The sequence below is a fragment of the Pleurodeles waltl genome, chromosome 3_1 (assembly GCF_031143425.1).
Source record: "Pleurodeles waltl isolate 20211129_DDA chromosome 3_1, aPleWal1.hap1.20221129, whole genome shotgun sequence".
In the NCBI taxonomy this organism is placed as follows: domain Eukaryota; kingdom Metazoa; phylum Chordata; class Amphibia; order Caudata; family Salamandridae; genus Pleurodeles; species Pleurodeles waltl.
This window is the reverse complement of record NC_090440.1, coordinates 932,802,334-932,819,196: the sequence shown is the minus strand read 5'-3', so window position 1 is coordinate 932,819,196 and position 16,863 is coordinate 932,802,334. Positions and strand designations below refer to the sequence as shown.

General features: G+C 49.1%; 1 protein-coding gene across 5 annotated transcripts in view; it reads left to right on the top strand.

Moving 5' to 3' along the window:
* SRRM1 (serine and arginine repetitive matrix 1) overlaps positions 1-16,863 on the top strand; it is a 657,402-nt gene that overhangs the window by 187,096 nt on the left and 453,443 nt on the right. The window lies entirely within an intron of this gene.

The following is a 16,863-nucleotide window of genomic DNA, read 5'->3' as shown; positions in this document are numbered from 1 at the left end:
TCCCTCCAGCCTTGCCGCCAAAAGTGGGGGCCGTGGCCGGAGGGGGCGGGCAACTCCACTAAGCTGGAGTGCCCTGCTGGGCTGTGACAAAGGGGTGAGCCTTTGAGGCTCACCGCCAGGTGTTACAGCTCCTGCCTGGGGGAGGTGTTAGCATCTCCACCCAGTGCAGGCTTTGTTACTGGCCTCAGAGTGACAAAGGCACTCTCCCCATGGGGCCAGCAACATGTCTCTAGTGTGGCAGGCTGCTGGAACTAGTCAGCCTACACAGACAGCCGGTTAAGTTTCAGGGGGCACCTCTAAGGTGCCCTCTGGGGTGTATTTTGCAATAAAATGTACACTGGCATCAGTGTGCATTTATTGTGCTGAGAAGTTTGATACCAAACTTCCCAGTTTTCAGTGTAGCCATTATGGTGCTGTGGAGTTCGTGTTTGACAAACTCCCAGACCATATACTCTTATGGCTACCCTGCACTTACAATGTCTAAGGTTTTGTTTAGACACTGTAGGGGTACCATGCTCATGCACTGGTACCCTCACCTATGGTATAGTGCACCCTGCCTTAGGGCTGTAAGGCCTGCTAGAGGGGTGACTGACCTATACTTGCATAGGCAGTGAGAGGCTGGCATGGCACCCTGAGGGGAGTGCCATGTCGACTTACTCGTTTTGTCCTCACTAGCACACACAAGCTGGCAAGCAGTGTGTCTGTGCTGAGTGAGAGGTCTCCAGGGTGGCATAAGACATGCTGCAGCCCTTAGAGACCTTCCTTGGCATCAGGGCCCTTGGTACTAGAAGTACCAGTTACAAGGGACTTATCTGGATGCCAGGGTCTGCCAATTGTGGATACAAAAGTACAGGTTAGGGAAAGAACACTGGTGCTGGGGCCTGGTTAGCAGGCCTCAGCACACTTTCAATTGTAAACATAGCATCAGCAAAGGCAAAAAGTCAGGGGGCAACCATGCCAAGGAGGCATTTCCTTACACAACCTCCCCCCCCCCCCCAAACGAAAGAGGATGAGACTAACCTTTCCCAAGAGAGTCTTCATTTTCTAAGTGGAAGAACCTGGAAAGGCCATCTGCATTGGCATGGGCAGTCCCAGGTCTGTGTTCCACTATAAAGTCCATTCCCTGTAGGGAGATGGACCACCTCAACAGTTTAGGATTTTCACCTTTCATTTGCATCAGCCATTTGAGAGGTCTGTGGTCAGTTTGAACTAGGAAGTGAGTCCCAAAGAGGTATGGTCTCAGCTTCTTCAGGGACCAAACCACAGCAAAGGCCTCCCTCTCAATGGCACTCCAACGCTGCTCCCTGGGGAGTAACCTCCTGCTAATGAAAGCAACAGGCTGGTCAAGGCCATCATCATTTGTTTGGGACAAAACTGCCCCTATCCCATGTTCAGAGGCATCTGTCTGCACAATGAACTGCTTAGAATAATCTGGAGCTTTTAGAACTGGTGCTGAGCACATTGCTTGTTTCAGGGTGTCAAAGGCCTGTTGGCATTCCACAGTCCAGTTCACTTTCTTGGGCATTTTCTTGGAGGTGAGTTCAGTGAGGGCTGTCACAATGGATCCATATCCCTTCACAAACCTCCTGTAATACCCAGTCAAGCCAAGGAATGCCCTGACTTGAGTCTGGGTTTTTGGAGCTACCCAGTCCAGAATAGTCTGGATCTTGGGTTGGAGTGGCTGAACTTGGCCTCCACCTACAAGGTGGCCCAAGTAAACCACAGTTCCCTGCCCTATCTGGCATTTGGATGCCTTGATAGAGAGGCCTGCAGTTTGCAGAGCCTTCAAAACCTTCTTCAGGTGGACCAGGTGATCCTGCCAGGTGGAGCTAAAGACAGCAATATCATCAAGATAAGCTGTGCTAAAGGCCTCCAAGCCAGCAAGGACTTGATTCACCAACCTTTGGAAGGTGGCAGGGGCATTCTTTAAACCAAAGGGCATAACAGTAAACTGATAATGCCCATCAGGTGTGGAGAATGCTGTTTTCTCTTTTGCTCCAGGTGCCATTTTTATTTGCCAGTACCCTGCTGTCAAGTCAAAGGTACTTAAGAATTTGGCAGCACCTAATTTATCTATGAGCTCATCAGCTCTAGGAATTGGATGAGCATCTGTCTTGGTGACAGAATTGAGCCCTCTGTAGTCCACACAAAACCTCATCTCTTTCTTTCCATCTTTGGTGTGAGGTTTGGGGACTAAGACCACTGGGCTAGCCCAGGGGCTGTCAGAGCGCTCAATTACCCCCAATTCTAGCATCTTGTGGACTTCCACCTTAATGCTTTCCTTAACATGGTCAGACTGTCCAAAGATTTTGTTTTTGACAGGCATGCTGTCTCCTGTGTCCACATCATGGGTACACAGGTGTGTCTGACCAGGGGTTAGGGAGAAGAGTTCAGGAAACTGTTGTAGGACTCTCCTACAATCAGCTTGCTGTTGGCCAGAGAGGGTGTCTGAGTAGATCACTCCATCTACTGAGCCATCTTTTGGGTCTGATGACAGAAGATCAGGGAGAGGTTCACTCTCTGCCTCCTGATCCTCATCTGTTACCATCAACAGATTCACATCAGCCCTGTCATGGAAGAGCTTAAGGCGGTTCACATGGATCACCCTCTTGGGGCTCCTGCTTGTGCCCAGGTCCACCAGGTAGGTGACCTGACTCTTCCTTTCTAGCACTGGGTAAGGGCCACTCCATTTGTCCTGGAGTGCCCTGGGAGCCACAGGCTCCAGAACCCAGACTTTCTGTCCTGGTTGGAACTCAACCAGTGCAGCCTTTTGGTCATACCAAAACTTCTGGAGCTGTTGGCTGGCCTCAAGGTTTTTGGTTGCCTTTTCCATGTACTCTGCCATTCTAGATCGAAGGCCAAGTACATAGTCCACTATGTCTTGTTTAGGCTCATGAAGAGGTCTCTCCCAGCCTTCTTTAACAAGAGCAAGTGGTCCCCTTACAGGGTGACCAAACAGAAGTTCAAAGGGTGAGAATCCTACTCCCTTCTGTGGCACCTCTCTGTAAGCAAAAAGCAGACATGGCAAGAGGACATCCCATCTCCTTTTGAGTTTTTCTGGGAGCCCCATGATCATGCCTTTTAATGTCTTGTTGAATCTCTCAACTAAGCCATTAGTTTGTGGATGGTATGGTGTAGTGAATTTGTAAGTCACTCCACACTCATTCCACATGTGTTTTAGGTATGCTGACATGAAGTTGGTACCTCTGTCAGACACCACCTCCTTAGGGAAACCCACTCTGGTAAAGATACCAATGAGGGCCTTGGCTACTGCAGGGGCAGTAGTCGACCTAAGGGGAATAGCTTCAGGATACCTAGTAGCATGATCCACTACTACTAGGATGTACATATTTCCTGAGGCTGTGGGAGGTTCCAGTGGACCAACTATGTCCACACCCACTCTTTCAAAGGGGACCCCCACCACTGGAAGTGGAATGAGGGGGGCCTTTGGGTGCCCACCTGTCTTACCACTGGATTGACAGGTGGGGCAGGAGAGGCAAAACTCCTTAACCTTCTGGGACATATTGGGCCAGTAGAAGTGGTTGACTAACCTCTCCCACGTCTTGGTTTGTCCCAAATGCCCAGCAAGGGGAATATCATGGGCTAAGGTCAGAATAAACTCTCTGAACGACTGAGGCACTACCACTCTCCTAGTGGCACCAGGTTTGGGGTCTCTGGCCTCAGTGTACAGGAGTCCATCTTCCCAATAGACCCTATGTGTTCCATTTTTCTTGCCCTTGGACTCTTCAGCAGCTTGCTGCCTAAGGCCTTCAAGAGAGGGACAGGTTTCTTGTCCCTTACACAGCTCCTCCCTTGAGGGTCCCCCTGGGCCTAAGAGCTCAACCTGATAAGGTTCAAGCTCCAAAGGCTCAGTTCCCTCAGAGGGCAGAACTTCTTCCTGAGAAGAGAGGTTCTCTTTTTCTGACTGTGTTGCAGTTGGTTTCCCAACTGACTTTCCTTTTCTCTTGGTAGGCTGGGCCATTTTTCCAGACTCCAGCTCTACTTTTTCACCCTGTGCCTTGCATTGTGCTCTTGTTTTTACACACACCAGTTCAGGGATACCCAGCATGGCTGCATGGGTTTTTAGTTCTACCTCAGCCCATGCTGAGGACTCCAGGTCATTTCCAAGCAGACAGTCTACTGGGATGTTTGAGACCACCACCTGTTTCAGGCCATTGACCCCTCCCCATTCTAAAGTTACCATTGCCATGGGATGTGCTTTAGTTTGATTGTCAGCATTGGTGACTGTATAAGTTTTTCCAGTCAGGTATTGGCCAGGGGAAACCAGTTTCTCTGTCACCATGGTGACACTGGCACCTGTATCCCTCAGGCCCTCTACACTTGTCCCATTAATAAAGAGCTGCTGCCTGTATTTTTGCATGTTAGGCGGCCAGGCAGCTAGTGTGGCTAAATCCACCCCACCCTCAGACTAGAGTAGCTTCAGTGTGGACCCTGATTTGCTCTGGGCACACTGTTGATCCCACTTGGAGACTAGCCATTCCAGTGTTACCTGGATTGGAGTTTGGAGTGGAACTTTTCTTGGGACAGGCCTTGTCTCCAGTTTGGTGTCCAGACTGACTACAGTTTCGACACCAGGCCTTTTTGGGATCAAAGTTTTTACCCTTGTACCCAGGATTGTTTTGTGAAGAGGCTCTGGGCCCACCCTCCTGTGCAGGTTTTTGGGGGCCTGTAGAAGACTCTTTACTATTTTTATTTTTGGCTGTCTCACCACCTTTCCCCTGGGGAGGTGTTGTGACCCCTTTCTTTTGGTCACCCCCTGTGGAAGTTTTGGACACCCTAGTCTTGACCCAATGGTCCGCCTTCTTTCCCAATTCTTGGGGAGAAATTGGTCCTAGGTCTACCAGATGCTGATGCAGTTTATCATTGAAACAATTACTTAACAGGTGTTCTTTCACAAATAAATTGTACAGCCCATCATAATTACTTACACCACTGCCTTGAATCCAACCATCTAGTGTTTTTACTGAGTAGTCTACAAAGTCAACCCAGGTCTGGCTCGAGGATTTTTGAGCCCCCCTGAATCTAATCCTATACTCAGTGGAGAATCCAAAGCCCTCAATCAGGGTACCCTTCATGAGGTCATAAGATTCTGCATCTTTTCCAGAGAGTGTGAGGAGTCTATCCCTACACTTTCCTGTGAACATTTCCCAAAGGAGAGCACCCCAGTGAGATCTGTTCACTTTTCTGGTTACACAAGCCCTCTCAAAAGCTGTGAACCATTTGGTGAGGTCATCACCATCTTCATATTTAGTTACAATCCCTTTAGGGATTTTCAACATGTCAGGAGAATCTCTGACCCTATTTATGTTGCTGCCACCATTGATGGGTCCTAGGCCCATCTCTTGTCTTTCCCTCTCTATGGCTAGGATCTGTCTTTCCAAAGCCAATCTTTTGGCCATCCTGGATAACTGGATGTCCTCTTCACTGGGGTTATCCTCAGTGATTTCAGAGTTGTTGGTCCCTCCTGTGAGGGAACCAGCATCTCTGACTATTATTTGTGGAGTCAGGGCTGGAGAAGCCCTGCTCTCCCTAAGTAGGACTGGAGGGGGGGGGAATTTCCCTCCAAGTCACTATCTTCATCCTCTGAGTTGCCACCCTCCGAGGGGTTGGCCTTTTCAAACTCTGCCAAAAGCTCCTGGAGCTGTACTTTGGTAGGTTTGGGGCCCATTGCTATTTTCTTTAGTTTACAGAGTGACCTTAGCTCTCTCATCTGTAGATGGAGGTAAGGTGTGGTGTCGAGTTCCACCACAGCCACATCTGTGCTAGACATTTTGCTTCTAAAAGTTGGAATACTTTTTAAGAATCTAAAACTGGTTCTAGAATCTAATTCAAACTTTTACAAACTTTTAAACTCTAAAAAGAAATGCTAAACAGGATCTAACACAAGGCCCTAGCAGGTCTTTTAAGAATTTAGAAAACTTTTCAAATTGCAAAAATCAATTTCTAATGACAATTTTGGAATTTGTCGTGTGATCAGGTATTGGCTAAGTAGTCCAGCAAATGCAAAGTCTTGTACCCCACCGCTGATCCACCAATGTAGGAAGTTGGCTCTGTATGTGCTATTTCAAAGTAAGGAATAGCATGCACAGAGTCCAAGGGTTCCCCTTAGAGGTAAAATAGTGGTAAAAATAGATAATACTAATGCTCTATTTTGTGGTAGTGTGGTCGAGCAGTAGGCTTATCCAAGGAGTAGTGTTAAGCATTTGTTGTACATACACATAGACAATAAATGAGGTACACACAATCAGAGACAAATCCAGCCAATAGGTTTTGTTATAGAAAAATATATTTTCTTAGTTTATTTTAAGAACCACAGGTTCAAATTTAACATGTAATATCTTGTTTGAAAGGTATTGCAGGTAAGTACATTAGGAACTTTGAATCATTTCAATTGCATGTATACTTTTCAAGTTATTGACAAATAGCTACTTTAAAAGTGGACACTTAGTGCAATTTTCACAGTTCCTGGGGGAGGTAAGTTTTTGTTAGTTTTACCAGGTAAGTAAGAAACTTACAGGGTTCAGTTCTTGGTCCAAGGTAGCCCACCGTTGGGGGTTCAGAGCAACCCCAAAGTCACCACACCAGCAGCTCAGGGCCGGTCAGGTGCAGAGTTCAAAGGGGTGCCCAAAACGCATAGGCTAGAATGGAGAGAAGGGGGTGCCCCGGTTCCGGTCTGCTTGCAGGTAAGTACCCGCGTCTTCAGAGGGCAGACCAGGGGGGTTTTGTAGGGCACCGGGGGGGACACAAGCTGTAGGAAGTTGGCTCTGTATGTGCTATTTCAAAGTAAGGAATAGCATGCACAGAGTCCAAGGGTTCCCCTTAGAGGTAAAATAGTGGTAAAAATAGATAATACTAATGCTCTATTTTGTGGTAGTGTGGTCGAGCAGTAGGCTTATCCAAGGAGTAGTGTTAAGCATTTGTTGTACATACACATAGACAATAAATGAGGTACACACACTCAGAGACAAATCCAGCCAATAGGTTTTTATATAGAAAAATATCTTTTCTTAGTTTATTTTAAGAACCACAGGTTCAAATTCTACATGTAATATCTCATTCGAAAGGTATTGCAGGTAAGTACTTTAGGAACTTTAAATCATAAAAATTGCATGTATACTTTTCAAGTTATTGACAAATAGCTGTTTTAAAAGTGGACACTTAGTGCAATTTTCACAGTTCCTAGGGGAGGTAAGTTTTGGTTAGTTTCCCCAGGTAAGTAAGACACTTACAGGGTTCAGTTCTTGGTCCAAGGTAGCCCACCGTTGGGGGTTCAGAGCAACCCCAAAGTCACCACACCAGCAGCTCAGGGCCGGTCAGGTGCAGAGTTCAAAGTGGTGCCCAAAACACATAGGCTAGAATGGAGAGAAGGGGGTGCCCCGGTTCCGGTCTGCTTGCAGGTAAGTACCCGCGTCTTCGGAGGGCAGACCAGGGGGGTTTTGTAGGGCACCGGGGGGGACACAAGCCCACACAGAAATTTCACCCTCAGCAGCGCAGGGGCGGCCGGGTGCAGTGTAGAAACAAGCGTCGGGTTTGTAATGGGAGTCAATGGGAGATCTAGGGATCTCTTCAGCGCTGCAGGCAGGCAAGGGGGGGGTTCCTCGGGGAAACCTCCACTTGGTCAAGGGAGAGGGACTCCTGGGGGTCACTCCTCCAGTGAAAGTCCAGTCCTTCAGGTCCTGGGGGCTGCGGGTGCAGGGTCTCTCCCAGGTGTCGGGACTTAAGATTCAAAGAGTCGCGGTCAGGGGAAGCCTCGGGATTCCCTCTGCAGGCGGCGCTGTGGGGGCTCGGGGGGGACAGGTTTTTGTACTCACAGTCTTAGAGTAGTCCTGGGGTCCCTCCTGAGGTGTTGGATCGCCACCAGCCGAGTCGGGGTCGCCGGGTGCAGTGTTGCAAGTCTCACGCTTCTTGCGGGGAGCTTGCAGGGTTCTTTAAAGCTGCTGGAAACAAAGTTGCAGCTTTTCTTGGAGCAGGTCCGCTGTCCTCGGGAGTTTCTTGTCTTTTTGAAGCAGGGGCAGTCCTCAGAGGATGTCGAGGTCGCTGGTCCCTTTGGAAGGCGTCGCTGGAGCAGGATCTTTGGAAGGCAGGAGACAGGCCGGTGAGTTTCTGGAGCCAAGGCAGTTGTCGTCTTCTGGTCTTCCTCTGCAGGGGTTTTTCAGCTAGGCAGTCCTTCTTCTTGTAGTTGCAGGAATCTAATTTTCTAGGGTTCAGGGTAGCCCTTAAATACTAAATTTAAGGGCGTGTTTAGGTCTGGGGGGTTAGTAGCCAATGGCTACTAGCCCTGAGGGTGGGTACACCCTCTTTGTGACTCCTCCCAAGGGGAGGGGGTCACAATCCTAACCCTATTGGGGGAATCCTCCATCTGCAAGATGGAGGATCTCTAAAAGTTAGAGTCACTTCAGCTCAGGACACCTTAGGGGCTGTCCTGACTGGCCAGTGACTCCTCCTTGTTATTCTCATTATTTTCTCCGGCCTTGCCGCCAAAAGTGGGGCCTGGCCGGAGGGGGCGGGCAACTCCACTAGCTGGAGTGTCCTGCTGGGTTGGCACAAAGGAGGTGAGCCTTTGAGGCTCACCGCCAGGTGTGACAATTCCTGCCTGGGAGAGGTGTTAGCATCTCCACCCAGTGCAGGCTTTGTTACTGGCCTCAGAGTGACAAAGGCACTCTCCCCATGGGGCCAGCAACATGTCTCGGTTTGTGGCAGGCTGCTAGAACTAGTCAGCCTACACAGATAGTCGGTTAAGTTTCAGGGGGCACCTCTAAGGTGCCCTCTGTGGTGTATTTTACAATAAAATGTACACTGGCATCAGTGTGCATTTATTGTGCTGAGAAGTTTGATACCAAACTTCCCAGTTTTCAGTGTAGCCATTATGGTGCTGTGGAGTTCGTGTTTGACAGACTCCCAGACCATATACTCTTATGGCTACCCTGCACTTACAATGTCTAAGGTTTTGTTTAGACACTGTAGGGGTACCATGCTCATGCACTGGTACCCTCACCTATGGTATAGTGCACCCTGCCTTAGGGCTGTAAGGCCTGCTAGAGGGGTGTCTTACCTATACTGCATAGGCAGTGGGAGGCTGGCATGGCACCCTGAGGGGAGTGCCATGTCGACTTACTCGTTTTGTCCTCACTAGCACACACAAGCTGGCAAGCAGGGTGTCTGTGCTGAGTGAGAGGTCTCCAGGGTGGCATAAGACATGCTGCATCCCTTAGAGACCTTCCTTGGCATCAGGGCCCTTGGTACTAGAAGTACCAGTTACAAGGGACTTATCTGGATGCCAGGGTCTGCCAATTGTGGATACAAAAGTACAGGTTAGGGAAAGAACACTGGTGCTGGGGTCTGGTTAGCAGGCCTCAGCACACTTTCACTTGTAAACATAGCATCAGCAAAGGCAAAAAGTCAGGGGGCAACCATGCCAAGGAGGCATTTCCTTACACAACCCCCCCCCAAACGAAAGAGGATGAGACTAACCTTTCCCAAGAGAGTCTTCATTTTCTAAGTGGAAGAACCTGGAAAGGCCATCTGCATTGGCATGGGCAGTCCCAGGTCTGTGTTCCACTATAAAGTCCATTCCCTGTAGGGAGATGGACCACCTCAACAGTTTAGGATTTTCACCTTTCATTTGCATCAGCCATTTGAGAGGTCTGTGGTCGGTTTGAACTAGGAAGTGAGTCCCAAAGAGGTATGGTCTCAGCTTCTTCAGGGACCAAACCACAGCAAAGGCCTCCCTCTCAATGGCACTCCAACGCTGCTCCCTGGGGAGTAACCTCCTGCTAATGAAAGCAACAGGCTGGTCAAGGCCATCATCATTTGTTTGGGACAAAACTGCCCCTATCCCATGTTCAGAGGCATCAGTCTGCACAATGAACTGCTTAGAATAATCTGGAGCTTTGAGAACTGGTGCTGAGCACATTGCCTGTTTCAGGGTGTCAAAGGCCTGTTGGCAGTCCACAGTCCAGTTCACTTTCTTGGGCATTTTCTTGGAGGTGAGCTCAGTGAGGGCTGTCACAATGGATCCATATCCCTTCACAAACCTCCTGTAGTACCCAGTCAAGCCAAGGAATGCCCTGACTTGAGTCTGGGTTTTTGGAGCTACCCAGTCCAGAATAGTCTGGATCTTGGGTTGGAGTGGCTGAACTTGGCCTCCACCTACAAGGTGTCCCAAGTAAACCACAGTTCCCTGCCCTATCTGGCATTTGGATGCTTTGATAGAGAGGCCTGCAGATTGCAGAGCCTTCAAAACCTTCCTCAGGTGGACCAGGTGATCCTGCCAGGTGGAGCTAAAGACAGCAATGTCATCAAGATAAGCTGTGCTAAAGGACTCCAAGCCAGCAAGGACTTGATTCACCAACCTTTGGAAGGTGGCAGGGGCATTCTTTAAACCAAAGGGCATAACAGTAAACTGATAATGCCCATCAGGTGTGGAGAATGCTGTCTTTTCTTTTGCTCCAGGTGCCATTTTTATTTGCCAGTACCCTGCTGTCAAGTCAAAGGTACTTAGAAATTTGGCAGCACCTAATTTATCAATGAGCTCATCAGCTCTTGGAATTGGATGAGCATCTGTCTTGGTGACAGAATTGAGCCCTCTGTAGTCCACACAAAACCTCATCTCTTTCTTTCCATCTGTGGTGTGAGGTTTGGGGACTAAGACCACTGGGCTAGCCCAGGGGCTGTCAGAGCGCTCAATGACTCCCAATTCCAGCATCTTGTGGACTTCCACCTTGATGCTTTCCTTAACATGGTCAGACTGTCTAAAGATTTTTTTCTTGACAGGCATGCTGTCTCCTGTGTCCACATCATGGGTACACAGGTGTGTCTGACCAGGGGTTAAGGAGAAGAGTTCAGGAAACTGTTGTAGGACTCTCCTGCAATCAGCTTGCTGTTGGCCAGAGAGGGTGTCTGAGTAGATCACTCCATCTACTGTACCATCTTTTGGGTCTGATGACAGAAGATCAGGGAGAGGTTCACTCTCTGCCTCCTGATCCTCATCTGTTACCATCAACAGATTGACATCAGCCCTGTCGTGGAAGAGCTTAAGGCGGTTTACATGGATCACCCTTTTGGGGCTCCTGCTCGTGCCCAGGTCCACCAAGTAGGTGACCTGACTCTTCCTCTCTAGTACTGGGTAAGGGCCACTCCATTTGTCCTGGAGTGCCCTGGGAGCCACAGGCTCCAGAACCCAGACTTTCTGCCCTGGTTGGAACTCAACCAGTGCAGCCTTTTGGTCATACCAAAACTTCTGGAGCTGTTGGCTGGCCTCAAGGTTTTTGGTTGCCTTTTCCATGTACTCTGCCATTCTAGAGCGAAGGCCAAGTACATAGTCCACTATGTCCTGTTTAGGCTCATGGAGAGGTCTCTCCCAGCCTTCTTTAACAAGGGCAAGTGGTCCCCTTACAGGATGACCAAACAGAAGTTCAAAGGGTGAGAACCCTACTCCCTTCTGTGGTACCTCCCTGTAAGCGAAAAGCAGACATGGCAGGAGGACATCCCATCTCCTTTTGAGTTTTTCTGGGAGCCCCATGATCATGCCTTTTAATGTCTTGTTGAATCTCTCAACTAAGCCATTAGTTTGTGGATGGTATGGTGTAGTGAATTTATAAGTCACTCCACACTCATTCCACATGTGCTTTAGGTATGCTGACATGAAGTTGGTACCTCTGTCAGACACCACCTCCTTAGGGAAACCCACTCTGGTAAAGATACCAATGAGGGCCTTGGCTACTGCAGGGGCAGTAGTCGACCTAAGGGGAATAGCTTCAGGATACCTGGTAGCATGATCCACTACTACCAGGATATACATATTTCCTGAGGCTGTGGGAGGTTCCAGTGGACCAACTATGTCCACACCCACTCTTTCAAAGGGCACCCCCACCACTGGGAGTGGAATGAGGGGGGCCTTTGGATGCCCACCTGTCTTACCACTGGCTTGACAGGTGGGGCAGGAGAGGCAAAACTCCTTAACCATGTTGGACATATTGGGCCAGTAGAAGTGGTTGACTAACCTCTCCCACGTCTTGGTTTGTCCCAAATGTCCAGCAAGGGGAATGTCATGGGCCAATGTTAGGATGAACTCTCTGAACAGCTGAGGCACTACCACTCTCCTAGTGGCACCAGGTTTGGGGTCTCTGGCCTCAGTGTACAGGAGCCCATCTTCCCAATAGACCCTATGGGTTCCATTTTTCTTGCCTTTGGACTCCTCAGCAGCTTGCTGCCTAAGGCCTTCAAGAGAGGGACAGGTTTCTTGTCCCTTACACAGCTCTTCCCTTGAGGGTCCCCCTGGGCCTAAGAGCTCAACCTGATAAGGTTCAAGCTCCAAAGGCTCAGTTCCCTCAGAGGGCAGAACTTCTTCCTGAGAAGAGAGGTTCCCTTTCTTTTGCTGTGTTGCAGTTGGTTTCCCAACTGACTTTCCTGTTCTCTTGGTAGGCTGGGCCATTTTTCCAGACTCCAGCTCTACTTTTTCACCCTGTGCCTTGCATTGTGCTCTTGTTTTCACACACACCAGTTCAGGGATACCCAGCATTGCTGCATGGGTTTTTAGTTCTACCTCAGCCCATGCTGAGGACTCCAGGTCATTTCCAAGCAGACAGTCCACTGGGATATTTGAGGAGACCACCACCTGCTTCAGGCCATTGACCCCTCCCCATTCTAAAGTAACCATTGCCATGGGATGTACTTTTCTCTGATTGTCAGCGTTGGTGACTGTGTAAGTTTTTCCAGTCAGGTATTGGCCAGGGGAAACCAGTTTCTCTGTCACCATGGTGACACTGGCACCTGTATCCCTCAGGCCCTCTATTCTAGTCCCATTAATTAAGAGTTGCTGTCTGTATTTTTGCATGTTAGGCGGCCAGACAGCTAGTGTGGCTAAATCCACCCCACCCTCAGAAACTAGAGTAGCTTCAGTGTGGACCCTGATTTGCTCTGGGCACACTGTTGATCCCACTTGGAGACTAGCCATACCAGTGTTACCTGGATGGGAGTTTGGAGTGGAACCTTTCTTGGGACAGGCCTTGTCTCCAGTTTGGTGTCCATGCTGTTTACAGCTATGACACCAGGCCTTTTTGGGATCAAAGTTTTTACCCTTGTACCCATTGTTTTGTGAAGAGGCTCTGGGCCCACCCTCCTGTGCAGGTTTTTGGGGGCCTGTAGAAGACTCTTTACTATTTTTAGTTTTGGTTGTCTCATCACCCTTCTGCTGGGGAGTCTTTGTGACCCCTTTCTTTTGGTCACCCCCTGTTGAAGTCTTGGACACCCTTGTCTTGACCCAATGGTCCGCCTTCTTTCCCAATTCTTGGGGAGAAATTGGTCCTAGGTCTACCAGATGCTGATGCAGTTTATCATTGAAACAATTACTTAACAGGTGTTCTTTCACAAATAAATTGTACAGCCCATCATAATTACTTACACCACTGCCTTGAATCCAACCATCTAGTGTTTTCACTGAGTAGTCAACAAAGTCAACCCAGGTCTGGCTCGAGGATTTTTGAGCCCCCCTGAACCTAATCCTGTACTCCTCAGTGGAGAATCCAAAGCCCTCAATCAGGGTACCCTTCATGAGGTCATAAGATTCTGCATCTTGTCCAGAGAGTGTGAGGAGTCTATCCCTACACTTTCCTGTGAACATTTCCCAAAGGAGAGCACCCCAGTGAGATCTGTTCACTTTTCTGGTTACACAAGCCCTCTCAAAAGCTGTGAACCATTTGGTGATGTCATCACCATCTTCATATTTAGTTACAATCCCTTTGGGGATTTTCAACATGTCAGGAGAATCTCTGACCCTATTTATGTTGCTGCCACCATTGATGGGTCCTAGGCCCATCTCTTGTCTTTCCCTCTCTATGGCTAGGATCTGTCTTTCCAAAGCCAATCTTTTGGCCATCCTGGCTAACTGGATGTCCTCTTCACTGGAGTTATCCTCAGTGATTTCAGAGTTGTTGGTCCCTCCTGTGAGGGAACCAGCATCTCTGACTATTATTTGTGGAGTCAGGGCTTGAGAAGCCCTGCTCTCCCTAAGTAGGACTGGAGGGGGGGAATTTCCCTCCAAGTCACTATCTTCATCCTCTGAGTTGCCATCCTCAGAGGGGTTGGCCTTTTCAAACTCTGCCAAAAGCTCCTGGAGCTGTACTTTGGTAGGTTTGGGGCCCATTGCTATTTTCTTTAGTTTACAGAGTGACCTTAGCTCTCATCTGTAGATGGAGGTAAGGTGTGGTGTCGAGTTCCACCACATTCACATCTGTGCTAGACATTATGCTTCTAAAAGTTGGAATACTTTTTAAGAAACTAAAACTGGTTCTAGAATCTAATTCAAACTTTTACAAACTTTTAAACTCTAAAAGAAATGCTAAACAGGATCTAACACAAGGCCCTAGCAGGTCTTTTAAGAATTTAGAAAACTTTTCAAATTGCAAAAATCAATTTCTAATGACAATTTTGGAATTTGTCGTGTGATCAGGTATTGGCTGAGTAGTCCAGCAAATGCAAAGTCTTGTACCCCACCGCTGATCCACCAATGTAGGAAGTTGGCTCTGTATGTGCTATTTCAAAGTAAGGAATAGCATGCACCGAGTCCAAGGGTTCCCCTTAGAGGTAAAATAGTGGTAAAAATAGATAATACTAATGCTCTATTTTGTGGTAGTGTGGTCGAGCAGTAGGCTTATCCAAGGAGTAGTGTTAAGCATTTGTTGTACATACACATAGACAATAAATGAGGTACACACACTCAGAGACAAATCCAGCCAATAGGTTTTGTTATAGAAAAATATCTTTTCTTAGTTTATTTTAAGAACCACAGGTTCAAATTCTACATGTAATATCTCATTCGAAAGGTATTGCAGGTAAGTACTTTAGGAACTTCAGATCATCAAAATTGCATGTATACTTTTCAAGTTATTCACAAATAGCTGTTTTAAAAGTGGACACTTAGTGCAATTTTCACAGTTCCTAGGGGAGGTAAGTTTTGATTAGTTTTACCAGGTAAGTAAGACACTTACAGGGTTCAGTTCTTGGTCCAAGGTAGCCCACCGTTGGGGGTTCAGAGCAACCCCAAAGTCACCACACCAGCAGCTCAGGGCCGGTCAGGTGCAGAGTTCAAAGTGGTGCCCAAAACACATAGGCTAGAATGGAGAGAAGGGGGTGCCCCGGTTCCGGTCTGCTTGCAGGTAAGTACCCGCGTCTTCGGAGGGCAGACCAGGGGGGTTTTGTAGGGCACCGGGGGGGACACGAGTCCACACAGAAATTTCACCCTCAGCGGCGCGGGGGCGGCCGGGTGCAGTGTAGAAACAAGCGTCGGGTTCGCAATGTTAGTCTATGAGAGATCTCGGGATCTCTTCAGCGCTGCAGGCAGGCAAGGGGGGGGTTCCTCGGGGAAACCTCCGCTTGGGCAAGGGAGAGGGACTCCTGGGGGTCACTTCTCCAGTGAAAGTCCGGTCCTTCAGGTCCTGGGGGCTGCGGGTGCAGGGTCTCTCCCAGGCGTCGGGACTTTAGGTTCAAAGAGTCGCGGTCAGGGGAAGCCTCGGGATTCCCTCTGCAGGCGGCGCTGTGGGGGCTCAGGGGGGACAGGTTTTGGTACTCACAGTATCAGAGTAGTCCTGGGGTCCCTCCTGAGGTGTCGGGTCTCCACCAGCCGAGTCGGGGTCGCCGGGTGCAGTGTTGCAAGTCTCACGCTTCTTGCGGGGAGCTTGCAGGGTTCTTTAAAGCTGCTGGAAACAAAGTTGCAGCTTTTCTTGGAGCAGGTCCGCTGTCCTCGGGAGTTTCTTGTCTTTTCGAAGCAGGGGCAGTCCTCAGAGGATGTCGAGGTCGCTGGTCCCTTCGGAAGGCGTCGCTGGAGCAGGATCTTTGGAAGGCAGGAGACAGGCCGGTGAGTTTCTGGAGCCAAGGCAGTTGTCGTCTTCTGGTCTTCCGCTGCAGGGGTTTTCAGCTGGGCAGTCCTTCTTCTTGTTGCAGGAATCTAATTTTCTAGGGTTCAGGGTAGCCCTTAAATACTAAATTTAAGGGCGTGTTTAGGTCTGGGGGGTTAGTAGCCAATGGCTACTAGCCCTGAGGGTGGGTACACCCTCTTTGTGCCTCCTCCCAAGGGGAGGGGGTCACAATCCTAACCCTATTGGGGGAATCCTCCATCTGCAAGATGGAGGATTTCTAAAAGTTAGAGTCACTTCAGCTCAGGATACCTTAGGGGCTGTCCTGACTGGCCAGTGACTCCTCCTTGTTGCTTTCTTTGTTCCCTCCAGCCTTGCCGCCAAAAGTGGGGGCCGTGGCCGGAGGGGGCGGGCAACTCCACTAAGCTGGAGTGCCCTGCTGGGCTGTGACAAAGGGGTGAGCCTTTGAGGCTCACCGCCAGGTGTGACAATTCCTGCCTGGGAGAGGTGTTAGCATCTCCACCCAGTGCAGGCTTTGTTACTGGCCTCAGAGTGACAAAGGCACTCTCCCCATGGGGCCAGCAACATGTCTCGGTTTGTGGCAGGCTGCTAGAACTAGTCAGCCTACACAGATAGTCGGTTAAGTTTCAGGGGGCACCTCTAAGGTGCCCTCTGTGGTGTATTTTACAATAAAATGTACACTGGCATCAGTGTGCATTTATTGTGCTGAGAAGTTTGATACCAAACTTCCCAGTTTTCAGTGTAGCCATTATGGTGCTGTGGAGTTCGTGTTTGACAGACTCCCAGACCATATACTCTTATGGCTACCCTGCACTTACAATGTCTAAGGTTTTGTTTAGACACTGTAGGGGTACCATGCTCATGCACTGGTACCCTCACCTATGGTATAGTGCACCCTGCCTTAGGGCTGTAAGGCCTGCTAGAGGGGTGTCTTACCTATACTGCATAGGCAGTGGGAGGCTGGCATGGC